This window comes from Cnephaeus nilssonii (genome assembly GCF_951640355.1).
Source record: "Cnephaeus nilssonii genome assembly, chromosome: 12".
NCBI lineage: Eukaryota > Metazoa > Chordata > Mammalia > Chiroptera > Vespertilionidae > Cnephaeus > Cnephaeus nilssonii.
The window spans coordinates 31,989,384-32,010,301 of record NC_137083.1 but is presented as its reverse complement, the minus strand read 5'-3'; positions in this window follow the sequence as shown (position 1 = coordinate 32,010,301).

Below are 20,918 nucleotides of genomic sequence, written 5' to 3'. Positions count from 1 at the left end.
ATTATTTTTATGAATCATATGCATTTCTAAAAGAGCAGAAGTTAAATGTTCTAGGGCTTAATGGACATAATGGCACTATCTGGTCACAATCTGCTGATGTTCTGTAGCTATGCTTTCTATGAGCTCCTTGCCCATGATATCACCTTCTGTGCTTTCAGTTACCCATATTCAACCATGTTATGAACATAATAAATGAGAAATCTCAGAAATAAACACTTCATACATTGAAATTGAGTACCTTTCTGAGAAGCATGATGAAATCTCGCACCATCCTACTCCATCACACTGGGGACACGAATCATGCCTTTGTCCAGCGCCTGCACGCTGTTACACTACCCTACCCACCCCCCCCCCCCCGCCTCCATTAGTACTTTAGTAGATGTCTAGGTTGTCAAATTGACCAGGCTTGTGTTCAAGTGACCCTTGTTTAACTTAATAATGGCTCCAAAGTGCAAGAGTAGTGATGCTAGCAGTTCAGGTATGCCAGAGAGAAGTAGTAAAGTGCTTCCTTTAAGTGAAAAGTTAAGTATATATATAGGAAAAATCACATTACACACACACACAGACAGAGAGAGAGAGAGAGAGAGAGAGAGAGAGAGAGAGAGAGAGAGGGTTTGGTATTATTTGAGGTGCCAGGCATCCACTGGGAGTCTTAGAATGTATCACTTTCAGAAAAGGCAGACTACTGTTTTCTATTCACATATATTCTCCACTATTTTACATGGCATAGATTACCATTTAAGCCTTAAAAGGCACGTACTTTTAGTATATTTAATTTTTTTTCATTTTGTAGATACTAAACTCTTGCTTTGTGAGTGTGTTGTTATTGTTTTTGCCAACAATCAATGAGATGTGAACAAACATGCATTTACAAGTGCCTTAAATAAATAATCATAGACCTGAACGTATAATGTATCTAAGAAATGAAAGCTTACCCTTAAGTCCTTTGGCAAGAGTACAGAGCAATCAGAATATTCCAAAGAGATTTAAAGGTCAAATTCAAACATGTATATTTGAGAAATAGTAATATAGAATAACCTGTATTTTAGGAGGAGAATTCTAGCAACAGATGAAAACAGATATGAAAGGCAAAACAAGGCTCTACTGATGATATCAGCAACTGTAGTTCCCTTGTTTTGAAAGTACAGTTCAAAAACCAGCCCTGGCAGTGGAAATAAAAGGGTGAGTACAAGAATTAAGAGAATTTCTGATGTGGAATCATAAGAATTTGGCAATTTGATGTGAAAAAGGTGGGAGTAGCAGATAATTATTGAAACTCATAGTTAGGTTTCTGACATCCTCAACAGGTGCAGTTGAAATATAATTGAAATGTAATTATAATATTTGAAGTTTTATAGCTGTTACTGTGATTATCATAGTTAGGTTTGGTTTAGTTGGGAAGACTATTGTCTCTGATCTTGAATACTAATCTTAACCTTTTGCACTGGGATGTCGAGTGTGACTCGACACGGTTAGCATCTTTGAATGTATCAATAATTTGAAATATAAAAAAATCCAAATAAATAAGTTTGTATGAAAAGAAACTCCAGTTTTTTATTCTACTGCTGTGCTTTGTAAAATCTGGGGTATTAAAAAATTAAATCCCGAGTAGAATAAAGGAATCGAGAAAGAAGCAAGCGAGTGCAAAGGGTTAAACTAAAATTCCATTTGTTCTCTTACTCCCGGGATACAAGACTCCTCAAAACTTTTTCTAACTGATACTATTTTTGGTCTCTGAATCAAAGAAAAAACATTTAAATCATTCTCTTACATTCCCTTTGAGTGTAAAAGAGTTATCTTCCAGCTGGATTGGGCCTATTCCATGCTTAATCTCTGAGGGTACCTGGAATCCTGTACTGACTGGATGGGCTACTCATACTGGGCTAAGGAGGGATCTGAAGTGTGCTGCTTAATGTTGGAAACTTTTCTGGCATCACCTAGGACTATCTTGTTTACTGATATCTTATTGTTGGTAAATAAGGTTAAACAGCCTGTTTGGACTAGTGATCAGAGGCTTTGAAAGACCACAATGGAGGCATGGCTCCAGTCTCCTGAGATAAAAATTCCTGTGATAAACTGAATAATGGCCTCCTAAAAGATATATCCATGTGCTAATTCCAAGAACCGTTAATGTTACTTTATAAGGGGGGGGGGACAGGAAGAAAGATGAGAGAGAGAGAGAGAGAGAGAGAGAGAGAGAGAGAGAGAGAGAGAGAGAAAGGAAAGAAGGAAGGAAGGAAGGAAGGAAGGAAGGAAGGAAGGAAGGAAGGAAGGAAGGAAGGAAGGAAGGGTATTTTGAAGATGATATTATGCTAAGGATCTTGAGATGGGGACATGTTCTTGTCCTATCCCAATGGGTCCTAAATGCAATCACATGTATCTTTATAAGGTCCTAAATGCAATCACATGTATCTTTATAAGATTAAGACATGGGAAGATTTCACACACACACAAGTGGAGAAGGCAATGAAAGCCAAGAATGGAGTGACACAGCCTCAGTGGGCAGCCCATTCATCCACTGGCGGCCAAGGCCTTCAGGCAACCACCAGGAGCTGGAAGAGGCAAGGAATGGATTCTCTGCTAGAGCCCTGCTGAAAGCCCGATTTTGGCCCATTGATGTTAATTTCAGAAATTTGGCCTCCAGCACTATGCGAGAACCCGTTTCCGTTGTTTCAAGCCATCAGGTCAGCGAAATCTCTCTAGCAGCCACGTGAAACCAATGCAGCTCCTCACACACATCTAGGTAATGTGGGACCTGGAGAAAACGTGTATTCTGCATGATTCGGAATTGTTCCAGGAAAGATAAGCCTGGAAATTTGTAGGGTTTCTAGCCAGTGCTTTCTTTGTATTCTGTACCATATGGTTGGTTGTCATTAGAGCATTCATGAATGCAATCTGTAGAGGCTTGTGATTCCTGTCAATTATCTGACCTTTGTAATCTCTGCACTTCACGTTATGAAGGAGTTTTGTTAACAACTCCTGACTCCATAGTTTAAGTAACAGCTAACACTTTTTGGGGAGGAAGAAAGTGGGTGTGAGAAACGTTGTTGCCAGGATTGCTTCCTGGCCGCTGGTGGGTTGAGGTCACACAAACCTGGCAAGCATCAATGCCACTTGCAGTTGGAAGATCCTAGGTCTGGGGAATTTGCTGAATCAAACACAACAGAAATTCTAATGAAATGGAAGTCTTAGCTGCTTTTGTTTTTGTTTTTTAACAAAATAAAAGTAACTGAGAAATGGTCTGCAAATACTAGAACCAAAGAATTAAATATGGTGTTTCCCTCTATAAACTGGGGGGCATATTTATTGCCAAAGAGGGAGTTGGCAAATATCTGTTTTAATTAAAATTATTCCCATCAGATGAATAGTCAATAATATGATTATGCAGGTCACAGGAGGAGAGATTCAATAGATACCTGAAACATGGTATCTCAATTGGTAACTGCTGTCCATACTGCTATTGAGATGGATTTTGTTCATGAAAAATACAGAAGCTTTTTTCCTGTATTAAATACTCTAAAATGGAAGAGCAATTTTAGACTTTCTCGGGACCCTCACTTAGCTTCAGCTTCTGAAGAAGTACAGATGGAAGGAGTAAATCCCTACCAGCAAGGCTAAGAAAAAGTAGATATGTACATATTCTAAAAAAGAAAACTACCCAATGCCATCTTTTGATGTTAAATAAAGAATATTCTTGCCCTGACTGGTTTGGCTCAGTGAATAGAGCGTCGACCTGCGGACTGAAAAGTCCCAGGTTCGATTCCAGTCAAGGGCATGTACCTTGGTTGCAGGCACATCCTCAGAGGGGGGTGGGCAGGAGGCAGCTGATCGATGTTTCTCTCTCATCGATGTTTCTAACTCTCTATCCCTCTCCCTTCCTCTCTGTAAAAAATCAACAAAATACATTTTTTTTAAAAAAAGAATATTCTTTATGAGGCTACTAAAATCTTGTTACTGCAACCAGCATAGACTGGTTATATCACAGTAGGAAGGCTTCTTCTCGTCCTTATCTTTTTTTCCCCCCAGATGGTTGAGGTTGTGCTAAAATTGACACCAGCTACTTATGTGACTTTATATATTTGTTTATTTAGGTATTAATTGTCATTTTATCAGTTTACACCTTCATCACCATGACAGCAATTTTTCAGGTGCTCTTGTAACCTAGAATTCCATAACAGATTAATTAAGAAGGTAAAGTAAGTTTGTATATCAAAAGGATTCACAGATCATTGTTTAGCACTCAGAACATATTTTGCAATTTAAAAACTATATTGTAAATAATAATTATAGTCCCATGCCTATTTAATCCATAATCCAGCTGAAATACTAAAATATTAAGTAAAATGCAAGACAACATTGTGACATTTTTTCTAAGCATGAGAATATGCTTGTAAACATAGAATATATTGAAAGATATAAGGAAACACTTTTCTGACATTTTCTTATTTTAACAGCTTTGTTGAGGTATAATTTCTATACCAAAAACTTTCCATATTTAATATATACAATTTTATGGATTTGGGCATATGCATATACCCATGAAGCCATCACCACAATCAATGTAATAAGCATGTTTATCACCTCCAAAAGTTTCCTTTTGTGTATGCGTGTTGGTGTGTATATGCATGTGTTGAGATAAGAACTTAATATGAGATCTACCCTCTTTACAAATTTTTAAGTGCACATTACAGCCTTGTTGACTATAGGCCCTATTTTCTAGAGCAGAGCTATAGAAGTAATTCATCTCGTATAACTGAAATTTATATCAATTGACTTTTTTTTTGGGGGGGGGGAAGGATGGAGGGAACAAAATGATGCCAAACTGCCCTGAATGGGGATGAATAAAGGGTCAAAATTTTGACTTATTCAGAATAAAAGAGAAAGAATAAAGTGGGTAAAAATACAATTCAACTGAATAGAGATATAAAGATGGTTGACTTAAAATGTTATAGAGAGGGAGAGATGGAGTAGCTCCTAAAATTCTAATCGATTACTGTAAGAGATTAAATGGTCTGGGTGTCCCACCAACTCCTCAAACTATCAAAGAACAACTACAGAGTCATTTAATTTATGCTAGCCTTTGAGGCTTAAAAATTCTGATTATACAAAAGATAAATCTATAATCCCTTCAGAGCTAGTTCCAATTAAAATAGTTTGAGATGAAAGAGAGGATTATGACTCTGTAATAGAAGGACAGAGGACCCAAGTAGTTTGCACTGGTAAAGGTAAAATGCTGGAGGGCTGTTGAATCCTGATATATGATATATGGTCATATGTAAACTTGCTAAAGTAACAGGATTTGGTAAAACACCTGGAGAAGGTTTGCAAGTGAAAGTAGGGCTCAACGCAGGAATTTATAATAAAAGCTTTGTATGGTTGTTGCTTTATCCCTACCTGGGTATATTCTTGGGATGAACCTGCTGTACAGATGTGGGATTCTTCTTAAGTCATCAGGGGGGGAAAATATTGTGCAAATTTATTCTTTGGTTTCAATCTCAAATGCTTGATCAAAATGTCTAGAATTATGTAAATCCACTCAAGTCATCAATTTATAAAAATATCAGGTATCTGGGGGCACCAGGAAATCTTGGTTTTAATGAAAGATCTATAAGATACAAGCAAATTCTTATCCATAAGTTCCCTTTTTATAGTATGGTATAATCTGTAAAGAAAAAAGGAAAGATGGATCCTAGGGGCAGGTTGTAGATTGATAAGTCTTAATTAAAGTAATGCCTGGGTCCCCTCAATACCATTTGTCATGCCTGATAGGGTATTACCAATTCAAGCTGTGAGACATTCTACAGGACATTCATTTTCTCTAATCGGTTTGGTTAATGCTGTCTTTTCAATTTCTATCTTGGAAGAAATCTGTGGCTAGTTGAGTCAGTTTGTATTCATGTAGGATGGACTTCAGTATACCTGTATTATTCTCCCACAAGGTTACTTAAATTAATCTGTTTATTACTGCAACTTGGTGAGAATAGATACAGATTCGATTGAGTTGGAAAGTACTGTTATTTATTCTTTTGAAGATATAATGTTAATATTTCAGTCTGAAAACAAAGTTAAAAGTAAAGTGCAAATGTGCCATTGTCATATGACCACACAGGATGCCTGAATAACACACATTAAGTACAGGGTCAGGGAAAATGGAGAAGCATTTATGCACAATTTAGACAAGTCACAAGAGGCGAAGGGGCATCCCTCGGACACCCCAAAATAAGTCAATGTCATTTTCAGTTCAAAAAGCAAAGCAAGAAGATCAAAGGTTAATTTAATTATTTGGTCTTTGGTGAAATCACACAAATAGGGTGATTTTATTAACCCTATTTACAAAGTTACCAGGAAATAAAAACTAAATTTGCATGCAGCTCAAAGGAACAGAAGACTCAAGAGTTCAATGCAGCCTTCTGGGTCCTGATTTGCCACAGTCAAATGATATTGCAAGCATTTCTACATCATAATCATGTTGACTGGAGCCCTTGGGAAAAGCCCAAGAGAGCCAATGAGTGGCAGCTTTGGGGAATCTAGACTAGAAACTTACTTTACACAGCTTCAAGATAGCACAGCTTTTGACTAATAATTTTTGGTCAATTATTGGGCATTAGTTGCAATTGATTCTATTTAGAAAGTCATCAAATTATTTTGATGCCTGAAATGTCCATTGCATCTTGGTTTATGTCAGATCATCATTGCAATAGGGAAGGATATGTGCAGAAGAGGTTCATTATTAAATAAAATGACATATTTAATAATATACTACAGGGGGACCACTGAAAGTGCCCTTTGCACACATGAAAAGGTGGTTGAGCTCTGTAATAGATCTCCTTGAGCTGAGTGGGCCCCTTTCTATAATCAGTTATCACATGATGCCAAATATGCAAGGTTTAAGTAGTAACTCAAGAGTGGAGGGTAGGCTCTCAAACTGGAAAACAGTTGCATTACCATGCATTCATTATTGTAATTTGACTGAAGATAAGAAAGATAAATCTGCTTAAGTAGAATTAAGATTGGTATTGTTTGTGCATTAAATAAACAAGAAAATAATAGTACTTTTATGGTATGGCTTTTTATTGTTTTGGGGAGGTAGTAGCCAATAAACTGGTAAGAAGTTCTAAATATAGGGCTTTGATGAACTGAAAGATAAAAGGAAACTCATATGGGATGTTATGTTATGAAAGTCTTTATGGACTTGGAAAGGAAAATCAAAATGTGTCCAGACTAATGTAAACCTTACTCTAGGATGTGGTCCTTATTCCCAAGATGGAACATTTGAATTCCCAAGATGAACATTTCACTGTCTCAGCTGAATGCTTGGGTTCTCAAAGAAGCGTTAAGAGCTGGTCTTCTATATCCTCTAATTCTCTTTGACCTCTACTATCTTAGTTCTGTTTTCAGTACCATACTGGTCACCCTCTGTAAGCATTATATACATTTCCCCTGCGTACACAGAACTCAGCCCTCCGTCAAGTACTATTGTTTTCAAAAAGATAATTTCAGTATTTTTCGTGGCTTTCCTAGTTCTTCCATTTAGAAGCTGTCACAGGGTCTGCATCCTACCCCGGAGCTAAAATCTCTTTAAGCTGCATTGAACTTTTCAAGTGATTTTCTCTCCAGTTCTGGTGTTAAGATTTTCTAACAAGGTATTATTCCCCTTGATTTATTCCTCATTCTTTTCCCACATAGCTCATAAGTCTCTTTTTGCTAACTCTCATCCTTTCCAACTTTTAACCATTGTTTTTACCTCTAAGACACGCTGCATCCTTATAGTTAGTTTCCTATTCTTAACAAATTTACATTTGCAAATGTGTAAAACTAATATGTCCCTAGATTAAAACCATGAAGGAGAGCATACCATATTTATTGACTAAGGCTAATTTGACGATTACTGTTTCATCAAATAGAATTATCCTATTAGCATTTTATTGTAGACAAACCTCAAAGGCATAAAGTTCATTTAAATCTGGGAAAAACAAAGATATAACACTTAACTGAATTTTATTGTAAATTTATTTTTGACATATGTTATCTAGGTGTGTTATTATTCATAATTGGTTATATCTACATATTTATTAGTACTCTAAGGATCATAAACATTGCTTGGAATGGCAGAATGTTATTTTGAGAAAATAATAATCTCTTTCTTCCTTGCAACTTTCCCTTTTATTTCTTCTTCTTTATACTGGTGGGAGTTTTTACACTAATTGTTACAAGGGATGAAAATTAGCAGAAACCGAGTTTACAGATGTCTTTGCATTTATTTTTAAAGATTAATCTCTTAGGAGAAGAATATTTTCAGGTACATAATGAATATGTTGAAGAAACAAAAAGGTAGAAATGCTTTTTTTTTGCAGAAGAATAAAGGTAATTCCTTAAACTCACAGGAAGGCCAAGAAGTGAGAACTGTCTTTGGTCCGGGTGCTATAAAAACAACACAAGCACTATGAAGGCTCGCTTCATAGGACATCTTAACAGCCAGGATTTCAAGTACTCACCGAGATCTACCTACACCAAAATGGTGTGGCAGGCACAAGAGAGCTACACAACCAGAAGCGGCCAAAGACCTGATATTCTGGAGATTCAGAAATAACATTTCTGTGCGGACTGAGGCAGGAGGGACACCCCAACCTCTCAGCCCCAAATGATGTCCTGGAGAGCCTTCAGAGTTTGAAATAGAATAAAACCACATTTAGTTCCTTACTGTTAACAACTAAATGACGTTATATAAAATAATACTTCTTCCATGATAAAAAAAATATATTTCTTTAATGATGAGATGTGGACATATATTCCTACCCCTTACATGTAGTAGTTGTTCTTGCAGAATTCTTCCCTTTTAGCAGAAAGTAATCTGAAGGGAATGCATAGCAATTGAAGTATCTGGCATTTCGGTAATACTTTTGGTCATGTAGTAATGCTTTTATCCTCAAGGGGGCACTTTAATATAAGCTAAATTGCCTCCCAGAGGTGCTTTCAGTTTCTGTGGGGAAAATGCTTATTTCACTGAACATCTGTCTTTTAATAGGACATTCTCCATACGTAGTATCTGCATTCTTCCCAGTGTCCCTCCAAACTAAATAGAGTTGTTGTGGTGTAAAATGTAAAATTTTGTTCAAGATTGGCCCATCCCATTCTTCCCTTTTTCTTTTTAGCATTTTCTCTATTGAGATAGGCTTTCTCAGATCAACCAGAAACCAAGGAGTATTTTTGTTCTGTGAGTGTAAGTAAAATTGAACACATGAGATTTAATTGATCTGATGGATTATCTTCCACAGTGTTTTCTAATGTTTACATGTTGGTATTTTAATCAAATATGTTTTAGGTAATAGCTCAATCTAGTTACAAACTCCCTGCAGGGGAAGCTTCTTTTCACTCTGAAAATGAAGATGCTGGGAGAATTTCTAGGATACTTTTTGGGAAGAAAAACAAATTTCCCTCTACCTGTCTAGGTTCTTGCTTGAGAGCGCTCCCTCCATAATAAGAGATGGACAGCTGAAAAACAAGCAGATGTTTAATAACATGTATACCTCTTGTATACACGAGAGATAAACAAGAAAACTGACTAACTCTTTGAAATGGCTCAAAACACCACCTTAATTCCAACTTCAACTAAAGACAAAACAAGATGTAGGGGGTAGGTGAACCAATTATGGCCTGCTATCAGGAAAAGCACAGGAAATAAGGGGATGGTTTTTATGCCAACTTAAATCAATACCTTCTCCATTGATAAGTTTCTAGAAATTCAGTTATCCTTCTATTCCCAGTACAGAGAGGGAGACACCCTGACAAATGGAAATTTCTCTTATAAATGTAAATATCCTACCTAATAATAGAGTAATATGCAAATTGACCGTACCTTTGCTATGCCCACGATTGGCCAGGAGGCGCGGGGGGGCAGGACTCAGGGTGGCCAGGGTGGCCGATTGGGCCGGCGGAACACTGAGCTCGCATCGCCAGCGGCTGCATGAGCTCAGCATCTGTGCCATGGCTGTGCTGCGGCACAGTAGGGGCCTCTGGGGCAGCGAGCCCACATCCTGCCACCGACCATCAAAAGCGGGGAGCTGGGTGTCTGTCCGCTCCAGCACCAGGCGGACCCCCTGCCATCAAAAGCGGGGAGCAGGCTGCCAGCAATATCTGCGGAGTATGCTAGGCTTTGCGGGGCAGTGGATATGGCCTGGATGGCAGGTTAGGCCTAGGGGACCCTACACGTGCATGATTTAATCATGCACTGGGCCTCTAGTCTCTTATAAAAGGATAACTTCTATTCACATTTCAGAGCCTTTCCTATGTTTGCTGTTTCTTAGAAATAATCAACCTAGCCCTAACCAGTTTGGCTCAGTGGATAGAACGTCGGCCTGTGGACTGAAGGGTCCCAGGTTCTATTCCGGTCAAGGGCATGTACCTTGGTTGCGGGCACATCCCCAGTGGGGAGTGTGCAGGAGGCAGCTGATCGATGTTTCTCTCTCATCAATGTTTCTAACTCTCTATCCCTCACCCTTCTTCTCTGTAAAAAATCAATATATATATATATATATATATATATATATATATATATATATATGAAGAAATAGTCAACCTAAAATAAGCCTTATGCTAAAGAGACATATTTTGGGATAGTAAATTTTGCACCACTTCAATATTCGGTGCCAAGTCAGTGGTAAATGTTGAGGAGAAAGATAACCACAGGCCCTAGCAAGTTTGACTCTGTGGATAGAGCATCGGCCTGCGGACTGAAGGGTCCCAGGTTCGATTCCGGCCAAGGGTACATGCCTGGGTTACAGGATCAATCCCCAGTGGGGGGCGTGCAGGAAGCAGCCAGTCAATGATTCTCTCTCATCATTGATGTTTCTATCTCTCTCTCCCTCTTCCTTCCTCTCTGAAATCAATAAAAAATAGATAACCACAGGCCAACCTTAGATTGAAATATTTCAAAGATAGAGCAGAAATAAAAACAGAATAAAGAAAAGTTATCCACCCAGGGTGTTAGAATAGTTTCAAGACAGTAATTATATGTAGCCTTCAAAGATAAAGAGATTCAGAAAGTAAAATTCCACATTTTGACAGATTTAAGAGAGGTACAAGAGCTGGCCAGTTGAGAGAGACAATGGTCCCAAAATCCTAGGTTATATGGTTTAAATGAGCGATTTTCTGGGTGGAGACTTTCATTTGCATTCAGGAATGATTGACAGAAAAGGGTTATATAATTATATTTGTTCTGTGCATGCCCTTACCCAAAATGCATACAGAAAAACCCACAGGAGTTGGGGGAGGAGGGGGGGTGTCAAAACTGCAATGCAAATTTTATTATAATTAGTCCAGGACCCTAGTAAGGTCACATTGAGGTTGTGTTGTTTTCCTCTGAGCTTGTGCCAAGAACCAGCTGGTTCCAAACCTGCCCTCTGTGGGTCTGCTAGCTGCTGGTCCATCCACAGAGAGGTTGTCTCAAGGCAATGCTGATCCAACCCCTGTTCAGGATGCCAGGGCAGGCCCCACGCCAGCCACTCATGTCTAGCTTTCTACCTAACATAGGTGTTGACTAGAAATTTCCAGATGAGTTGGTTAAGATTACATTTCTGGAAGAGGTTAAAAGTGCAGTTAGAACAGGTATTAAATCTAGGTTGGATATCATAGGCTTTTAGCATGAGTTAAGCTGTTTGGGGCTTATAGTTTTCTCTTTAACAGTGTGTAACTTGTTAAGTATTATATGTAGGTATCTTTTTTTTTTTTCTTGACTTTGTGCAGGAAAGATTTCACAATATGAGTCCAAGTGATTTTTAGACACTGTTTGTGAAAGCTGGGGACAGTGAACCAAGGAAGGGCCTAGGATAGAATAAGCAGCAGGAGAGGGACTAGGTGGGAAGTGAGCCTAGGCTGGGTTGTGAAAAGGGGGTCTTGAGGGCAGGGGCAGGGGGTTAGCCGAGAACAAACTGCCACTGCCCAGCACCCTCCTGGTTGCAAGCCTCGTTGGGTCCCTTAGAGTTTAGAAGATGCATGTCTGTGGGGGAAGAAGAGAGGGAGGGGGAGGAGAAAGGTGCAGGCACACTGCTGGGAAGGAGATCACACTATATTTAAATGTCTTTAGTGTTAATAACTATATCTTCATTGCTTACTTGGAATACTGACAGATAAGTAATTAAATATTAAAAGATTAAACATAATTGTAATTTTGAGGCCTTTAATATATTTTAATATTTGTTTGTGTTTCTATCATTAACTATCAAAGTTAAATATTAACTTTTCTTAACATGTTTGTAAATATCTTTCACTCTATGTATTAATAACTAATTTCAGTATGAGTGGTATTTTTTCACTCAATCCTAAGTGAAGGTTCTCTGTAGGTAACTATGATATTTAGTTATAAAACAAGTAATTATCCTATAAATTGTTTGTTTGTTTGTTTGTTTTGTGGGTCACTTTATCATTAAGGTGAGTAACAAAATCATTCAGCTCATTGATTTCCACACTAGGTTTTGGCATCTCAGAAACACTGGCTATTAGCTCTCTGTACAACACCAGCATATATTAGTGAGGTAGGACAAGCTTGTCAAGGCTCTTTCCACAAGCTCAGGATTCAAACCACTTCTGATTATAAAATGTACCCATTTACTTCCCCACTGAGAGCGGACCCTTTGCGGTGCAGCATTAAAGATTGAGACAATGGTTGCAGCTCATTCAGGAGGCACCTGAGCCCACTAGTGCCCCTCTTGCAGTTGTGCCTCCACCTGTTTTAACTCCCTCTGTTCACTCTCTCCAACTGATTCCAGGATTTTCTCAGGAACTCATATTATCTGAATGAAAATTTTAAATCTTTTTTGACAGTCTCAACATGGCTTCTTCTTTATATCCTTATGGAAAATCTGTGTAGTCTTCAAGCAGTTATCAATGGCAGCTTTTCTGTAATTTACTTGTAGTATTTTAATGTGATTGTGGGAGGAGATGAACAGTGTTTATCTACTTCACCATCCTCAGCAGGAGCCTAGCCTGAAAGTCTTACAGAAAACAAAACTATGAATAAGACCAGTAAACATTTGAAAAGTATATTAGCAATGTATTATCATATTTGCTAATCTCAAGACTATATAACTTGAAAAATTGCTTTATAAGGACATGTTTTTTAGATGCTAAAATGTTTCTTATAGGACCCTTTTCCAACAATATGCTATATTTATATAATATAAATTTAATATCACGACTACCAAATACCTATGTGGTATGTCAGCTTAATGAATTTTGTATCATAGTGTTTCTTCCCTATAAAGTGAGCATTCAACTTCAAAACTTTGTATTATTCATAATTTCAGCCACATGTGTCAATATGCTTGTAGTGACTAAAGTTCAAATTTGATATGAGTTTCTTGGCAGCTAGAGAAGAGTAGGAAAACATTGCTGTAAACTGTGTGCTATCCCTGATGATCAAATTATCTTTGGATAAGGTACATAAGGTAGTGTATACGCTACAACTGTGGCTGAATTTGCTTTCTGGGACCCAGGAGGAATCAGCACTAAAATTGCCACTGTAAGGTGCAGAATCTGAGTTGATATATTCAGTATCAAGGAGAAGTAACTGGCACAGAGTCCAAGTCTAGTGGCTATCATTTTGGCAGGAGAAATGTTCCGGTTTAAAAAAAAAATCACTAAAAACAGGAAATTAAAAATATCCTATATAATAAAAGGGTAATATGCAAATCGACCGGTGGAATGATTGGTCACTGTGTTGCTCACTGACCACCAGGGGGCAGACGCTCAATGCAGGAGTTGCCCCCTGGTGGTCAGTGCACTCCCACAGGAGAGTGCTGCTCAGCCACAAGCTGGGCTGACAGCTGCCGAGCGCAGCGGCCTGCCTCAGCGGCAGTGCTAAGGATGTCTGACCGCAGCTTACACGGGGAGCAGGGTAAGCCATCAGTCTGACATCCCCTGAGGGCTCCTGGACTGCAAAAGGGCACAGGCTGGGCTGAGGGACCCCTCCCAACCCCCAGTGCACGAATGTTGTGCACTGGGCCTCTAGTATATAAATAAACCACTTGTGAACATGTGTCATGTCTCAGGTATCTTCCCTAAAAATATGGCTGTAAATCTTAAAAGGATATGTCTGTGATAGGACTATTATCATCATAGTTATCAAGTTATTAATATTCATGATAGGAAGAGAGCAAAGGACAGGCCAGACATTATAAGCATGGTTACGTGGGCAGCTTCACCAGGAAGCTGAAACTTCACACCCCTCAGTAAAACACCAGTCCATTCCCTGCAAACCACTGGGGGAAGGGGTCAAACAAAGGGTGAGATGGACGGATGTGCAGTAAAGTTGGGTTGAGGCAGGGAAGAGGCTTAACTGTCAGTCTGACCTGGGAAAAAGATGAGTGGCTGGGGTGAGGGGGGTGAATCCACTGGGAGTACGCAAAATCTTGAAGGGCTATTTGGTTAAGCTCCTGGTTATAATCCCCAGACATAGAGTTCTCTCACTCTTGCTTCACTCTTGCCCACTTGATCCTCTCTTATTCCATGACTTGCACTTGCCCATCCTCTCATCATAGCCATGTGGCTTAAACAGCCATGTGGCCCATAGCTATGCAGATGCCATACACAGGATGCTGATCTGGACTGGACTTTAATACGGAGTAGAGACATTCTTGCTCTGCTGAAGACAATATTGGACTTTTTCTATGCTGGACTGAGGGAAATGAAACATTGAGGCCCAGGGGTTTAGTTCCATGGAAATAAAGATCACTCATCCTCCCATGCAAGCCTCAGGAAATTCCTTTCCTTGAGACATTATAAGTAATCCACTTACACTGATAATAGGTGGGAACACAGAGGACACCTCACCAATAATAGGACTAGCAGATGTCATTGAAGTAGTATAAGACAAAAAAAATAATAATAATAATGGCAGTCTGCACAGGGAATATGAGAAAATCCAATTCAAGTAAAATCTACACTAATAAAAGAGAAACATGCAAATTGAACATACCTCCGCTATGCCCACAAGCCACGCCCATAAGCCAATCAGGAGTGAGTATGCAAATTAACCCAACCAAGATGGTTGCAGCCATGGAGCAAGCAGGAGACTTGGGTTTCCCCAGCAATGTAGGAAGCCCAACTTCATGGCCAGCCCTGGAGTTTGCTCAAGGCTACAAAGTTTCAATTATAGAAGATAAATAAATCCCAACAAAAGTGGTGGTAGCCATGGAGCTGAAGCAAGCAGGAAGCTTGGATTGACCCCAGCGATGGAGGAAACCAAGCTTCCTGGCCAGCCCTGGCCTCCACTCAAGGCTACAAAGTTTCAATTATAGAAGATAAATAAATCCCAGATACCAGGGCCTCCGCTTGGGTCGCCAGGGGGCGTGGTTGGCCTGCAAACCACCACAGGCCCTTCACTCAGGCTGCCCATGCCCCAAGGTAACCCTCACCCTGATCCGGGACACCCTTCAGGGCAAACCAGCCAGCTCCCCCCTTGTGCACCAGGCCTCTATCCTATCTAATAAAAGAGTAATATACAAATTGACCATCACTCCAACACACAAGTTGGCTGCCCCCATGTGGTTAAAGATGGCTGTCACCATGTGGACACAAGATGGCCACCACAAGATGGCCAGTAGGGGAGGGCAGTTGGGAGGGATGAGGGCTGCAAGGGAGGGCAGTTGTGGGCAATCAGGCCAGCAGGGGAGGGCAGTTGGGAGGGACCAGGCCTGCAGGGGAGGACAGTTAGGGGTGACCAGGCTGGCAGAGGAGGGAAGTTGGGGCCGACCGGGCCTGCAGGGAAGGGCAGTTGGGGGGGGGGACCTAGGCCTGCAGGGGAGAGCATTTGGGGGGACTAGGCCTGCAGGGGAGGGCAGTTAGGGGTGACCAGGCCTGCAGGGAAGGGCAGTTAGGGGCAATCAGGTTGGCAGGGGAGTAGTTAGACATCAATCAGGCTGGCAAGGGAGTGGTTAGGGGGTGATCAGGCTGGCAGGCAGAAGCGGTTAGGGGCATTCAGGAAGGCAGGCAGGTGAGCAGTTGGGAGCCAGCAGTCCTGGATTGTGAGAGGGATCCCAGATTGGAGAGGGTGCAGGCTGGGCTGAGGGACACACACCCCGTGCACGAATTTTGTGCACCAGGCCTCTAAGTATGTAAATAATACAATTTATTATACTTCACTTAATAGTTTGTTTTAATATATATAGGTTGTCCCCCCAAATTGTATACACACATGTAGTGTTTATTAAAATACATTCCATTTTCAAAATCGAGCTATCAGCCCTCATTGGTTTGGCTCAGTGGATAGAGAGTTGGCCTGCAGACATAAGGATCCTGGGTTTGATTCTGGTCAAGGGCACATACCACAGTTGTAGTCTCTTCCCTGGCCTGTGCCCTGGTTGGAGTTCATGCAAGAGGCAACCAATTGATGTGTTTTTCTCACATCGATATTTCTCTCTGTCTTTCCCTCTCTCTTCCACTCTCTCTAAATACAATGGAAAAATATCCTCCGGTGAGGATTAAAAAAAAAATTGAACTATCAACTGTTAAATTGTGTATACATTATTTTGGGACACCCTGTACATGACTCCTAAATTGATTGTATTGGACATTAAAAACTAACATCATGGCACCTTAATCCTTACTTTTTCTGAGATTACCAATTCTTACTAGCTTTGAGAACTTGAATTACTTCAAGAGAGTAAATTTCCAGGAAATATTTATTTCTCATATACATCAATTAGGACTTGAGGTTCTCAGCACTAAAGAGTTTAGTAATTGTACATACTCACACCAGCTATTTATCCAAAGAAGCCTCTATTTAAAATACAGGTAGCCCTTGCTTTTTGAAAGTTCAGGTTACGCCCCATTGCTTTAACAAAAGACCATATAAATGAACAGTAATTGCTTCTTTGCTTTATGCCATTTAAGTCTACAAAATGTCTCATAGCAATGTGTGAGGGCTATAATAATTAAATATTTTTCTCCCACTTTCAATGTTCTTCTAGCTTGGTGAATAATCAAATTAATAGAAATAGTCTAGCAAGAGAAAATAATATTTTAATACCTATGCATGGAGAATTCACATATGCATGGACATTTTAAAGACAGTGAGGCAACAGAGGTATATATGGCATTTTTCACAAATGAGAAAAGGGGGAGAATAGGGTATTAGATTTCAGAACTGAGAATGGGTTATTTACCATTGAGGAAGAAGCAAACACACATGGCAGGTAAATTTTTGCTAGGCAACTCAGTAACAACAGGACATAGGGACTATCTAGTTAACAGATCCCTGCCTAAAGCCCTTATATTTACCATATTTAATTCAAATTTGGCTAAAGCAAACATCTTAAAATTGACTTCCTAAAGCATTTTTTTTCCTATCTGAATCTCTTGGGAGGTTAAAGGTTCTTTCTGAGTCTGTTGTTTCTTGATAAACAGCTTAAAATAAATATCCCAAAGAACAGTTTCAGGGTGGTAAAACTTTGGTCTCCTTCAAACTCTCTTCCTCTGGCTAGTGGAGAATACCTGTTTATCTTAAGGTTTTTATGTGTATTATGTGTATTACTCAAATGACATTAGTTTAGACATGTAATTTCCATAAAACTAATAAAATTTAGACTTTAAAGTGCATGAACACAATATTATAATATACATCTTTATAGGACAATGTCTTGAAACACTAAAAAGTAATAAAGAAGTTTCATTTTACTTCTTTTTAAAGTTGAACTAAACTCTTGAAGCTCCAGTTAATTGGATGTCAAGATATCAAAGAATAGGAAGAACTTGGCGCATGCAGTGAACTTTCTTCCCTTGAGAACTTATGTTAGATAAATGATAAGTGAACTTGAAAGTGTTAGGTTTTCTGTCTCCTCTTAACCTTTACATCTCTTACAACTATTAAAAGCAAGTTTCAAGTACCAAGTTGAGATCCAAAGAAAGACTGAAAAGTGAGAATTGGACTTTAGGGGGACCAGAGTTTGCCACCCCAAAATACATCTTTTGGATACTGATTTTAAGCTGGTTGTTTTCAGAAAAGAAAAAAAAAAAAAAGACTCAGAAAGAGAGTTTGACCCTCCTCCTTTACTTGTATAGGAATTAAGATAGAAAAATCTGTTCTAGGAAGGAAACCTTAGCATATAGGAATTAAGCATGGCAGACAGGGAGACATCCAGTTTGTTGGACTTCTTTCCCTCTGTGTCCCATTGTTTCTGGGTGGCCCAGGAATAATTCTTTTACTACACATTTACTCTTTTTCAGCTACATGCAAATTGCTTGCTTTCCTTTTGAAATCCTAGACCCCTACCCTCTTTCTCCTCAGTCCAGAATAGCATATAAACCTCAATAGCCAAATACATCTTTGCGTCTCATATGCTTATGGAACATCTATAATAAATTTCAATTTCCTCCTTTTAATCTGCCTCATATTAATTTGATTACTGACCCAGCCAGAAGAACTTAGAAATCTGGGGGAAAAAAAATTAGGACCCCACATACTGCTACTGGTGGAATATTTCGATGGTCTAATATGGGTCAAATTAATCCATAATATAGGCTTTGTAAACTTTTTCCCAGAGCTAAAGGTAAACAAGTGAGGAAAGCTTTTTACTTTCTATGGTATACCTAGGTTCAATTCAGAAAAATTAAGGTGTACTATAAATACATGCATATATAATACATTCCTGTATGTGTCAAATAGCCATTTAATTACAGGACAGCAATATTTTTCCTGTGACTCTAAAGTAATATCAGGTGATCAGTATAGTCTCATGAGAAAATATTTTTTGAAACATCCTATATAATAAAAGCCCAGTGACCCAACAGCGGAACTACCGGAACGACCGGTCGACCAGTCATTATGATGTGCACTGACCACCAGGGGGCAGGCGCTCAATGCAGGAGCTGCCCGCTGGTGATTAGTGCTCTCCCACAGTGGGAGCGCAGCTTGGCTGACTGGAATGAGCAGCTGCTACCACAGCAGGTGATCCCCACAGGCCACGCCCCCTACCAGTTCACGAATCCTGTGCACCAGGCCTCTAGTCTTCTATATATTATCGTTTTGGATTCATAGTACAGTGATTTGATATAAAATACCATGAAAAGCCAGTAGTAGGGCTTTATGTGGGGTAGAAAAATTAAAATAAAGCCTGAAATTAAAAATTAAAATAAGTACCTGAAGTCAGGCATTGCATGTTTTAAAAATTCTTGTGGTACTTCAGTATGTCTGCTGTAGCACCCAGTTGAAAATTGCTGAGCTAGAATATGATGAAGCCCAGATGTTGTTCATACTAAGGAAACTTAGAGAGAATATAAATGGGAGAGTTAAAATCAGAAAAATGGGGACATTTCTGAAGCTCAAATGTCTTCCTCATGACCTTCAGCACTTCAACCTGGCATGTGTATGTAAATCCGCACACACAGAAACCACCTCTTCGGTGAAGTAACCAAAGTCTCAAAAGTGTTGGAAGTCTCTGTGGAAACGGTGATTAAACAGTGTAATCACAGAACCAACTCAAAATAGTCTATCCTGTTTAACAAGATACTGAGTTGCTTTTCAGAGAAGACACACCAGAACCATAAGTTATGCAGCCAAAGAATGCGCAGAGGACTTTGACCTCCAGTTGCACCCAGATTCAGTCTTGTCCCTCCCCCGCCCCCACCCCTCCTGCCACACACACAACAAAGGTTTAGGATATAACTAGAACTTGAACACCAGAACCGTTTTAGAAGCCAAGGGACCATTGTCCAGAAAGATCTGGTGTTGGTGCCTTTTGACCATAAAAAGCCAAGTTCCAAGGTCCTCCAGTTAAAACTTGCCCCACCAGTATTTCTGAATGCCTGTTCCCCTTAACTCCTTCAAAGACCCTTAACCTAGTCCAGCTAGCAAGATGTCTTTGGGGCACCATCAAGTCCCCCATCTTCTCAGCTGACACCTTCTCAATCAATAAACTTTTCCTTACTCCAGACTCAAATGTTTTGAGTTGTGGCCTTTTGTAGTGTTGGGCACACAAATTTGGATTTCTGTAACAGTAGTATTAGACTAACATAGATGGAATAACAGCAATACTTAGATATTTAAGAAAGCAGAGCATATGGAAGTAAAAATAATGTAAAATAAAAGGATTTTAGACAGTCAGAAGCTTTGAAATCAGTGGTTCAGCCAGAATAAATACAAGAAGAGAAAGTATCTCTTTATAGGAAGTGAGGTCAAATAGGTCCACACATCATCATCTGCTAGAAGCCAGGTATAATTTTCTCCCTACACCATTTTCTTTAAAAGTAGGACTCTGGCAAGTATATAAAAAGTTTTTTATCCCCGAAATCAATCCTCACGTTGGCCTTGTATTCTATAGTTTGAATGGGTTTGTGTGCTGTAATAGAATGCCATGTTGGAAAATCGAGGGGACATTATCATTGCTGAAATAATCCAAGTTCTGAAGGGAGAAAAGCCTATTTCTGAGTTTGTTATCTATCCATACAATTCACAGTGAGTTCATTGTGTGGCCAACATTCAAAGCACAGCCTTTGACTGAGCAATGGCATCAGAAATCCAAATTTAAGCAATTATCCCGGCATGCTATAGCTGCCGGCAGTGTACAGAGCTTGACACAATCATTAGTTTTTATGCTATTTTAGAGCAAATGTGTTACCAGAAACCAAATATACTCCTGACAGAATACTATTAGGCAACCAAAGCATGAAGACTGTCAAAAGCTTCCTCTAAGTAAAGCAGGCTACTGACATAAGGTGCCCTGCCATAAAAAATATATTTGTACACTTAGGGCTTTTTTAACACTCTTGTGTGTTGTTTTTTTTGGCCTCCTCATCCATTCCTACAAATATGCCATTTTCTGCACTGGTGATATTTAATATTAACAAAGAACATTTTTTTCTAAGTTAAAAACTCCTACTGCGTGGATACCGGCACCCTATTTTAAATGGTAGTGGAACAGCTGGCT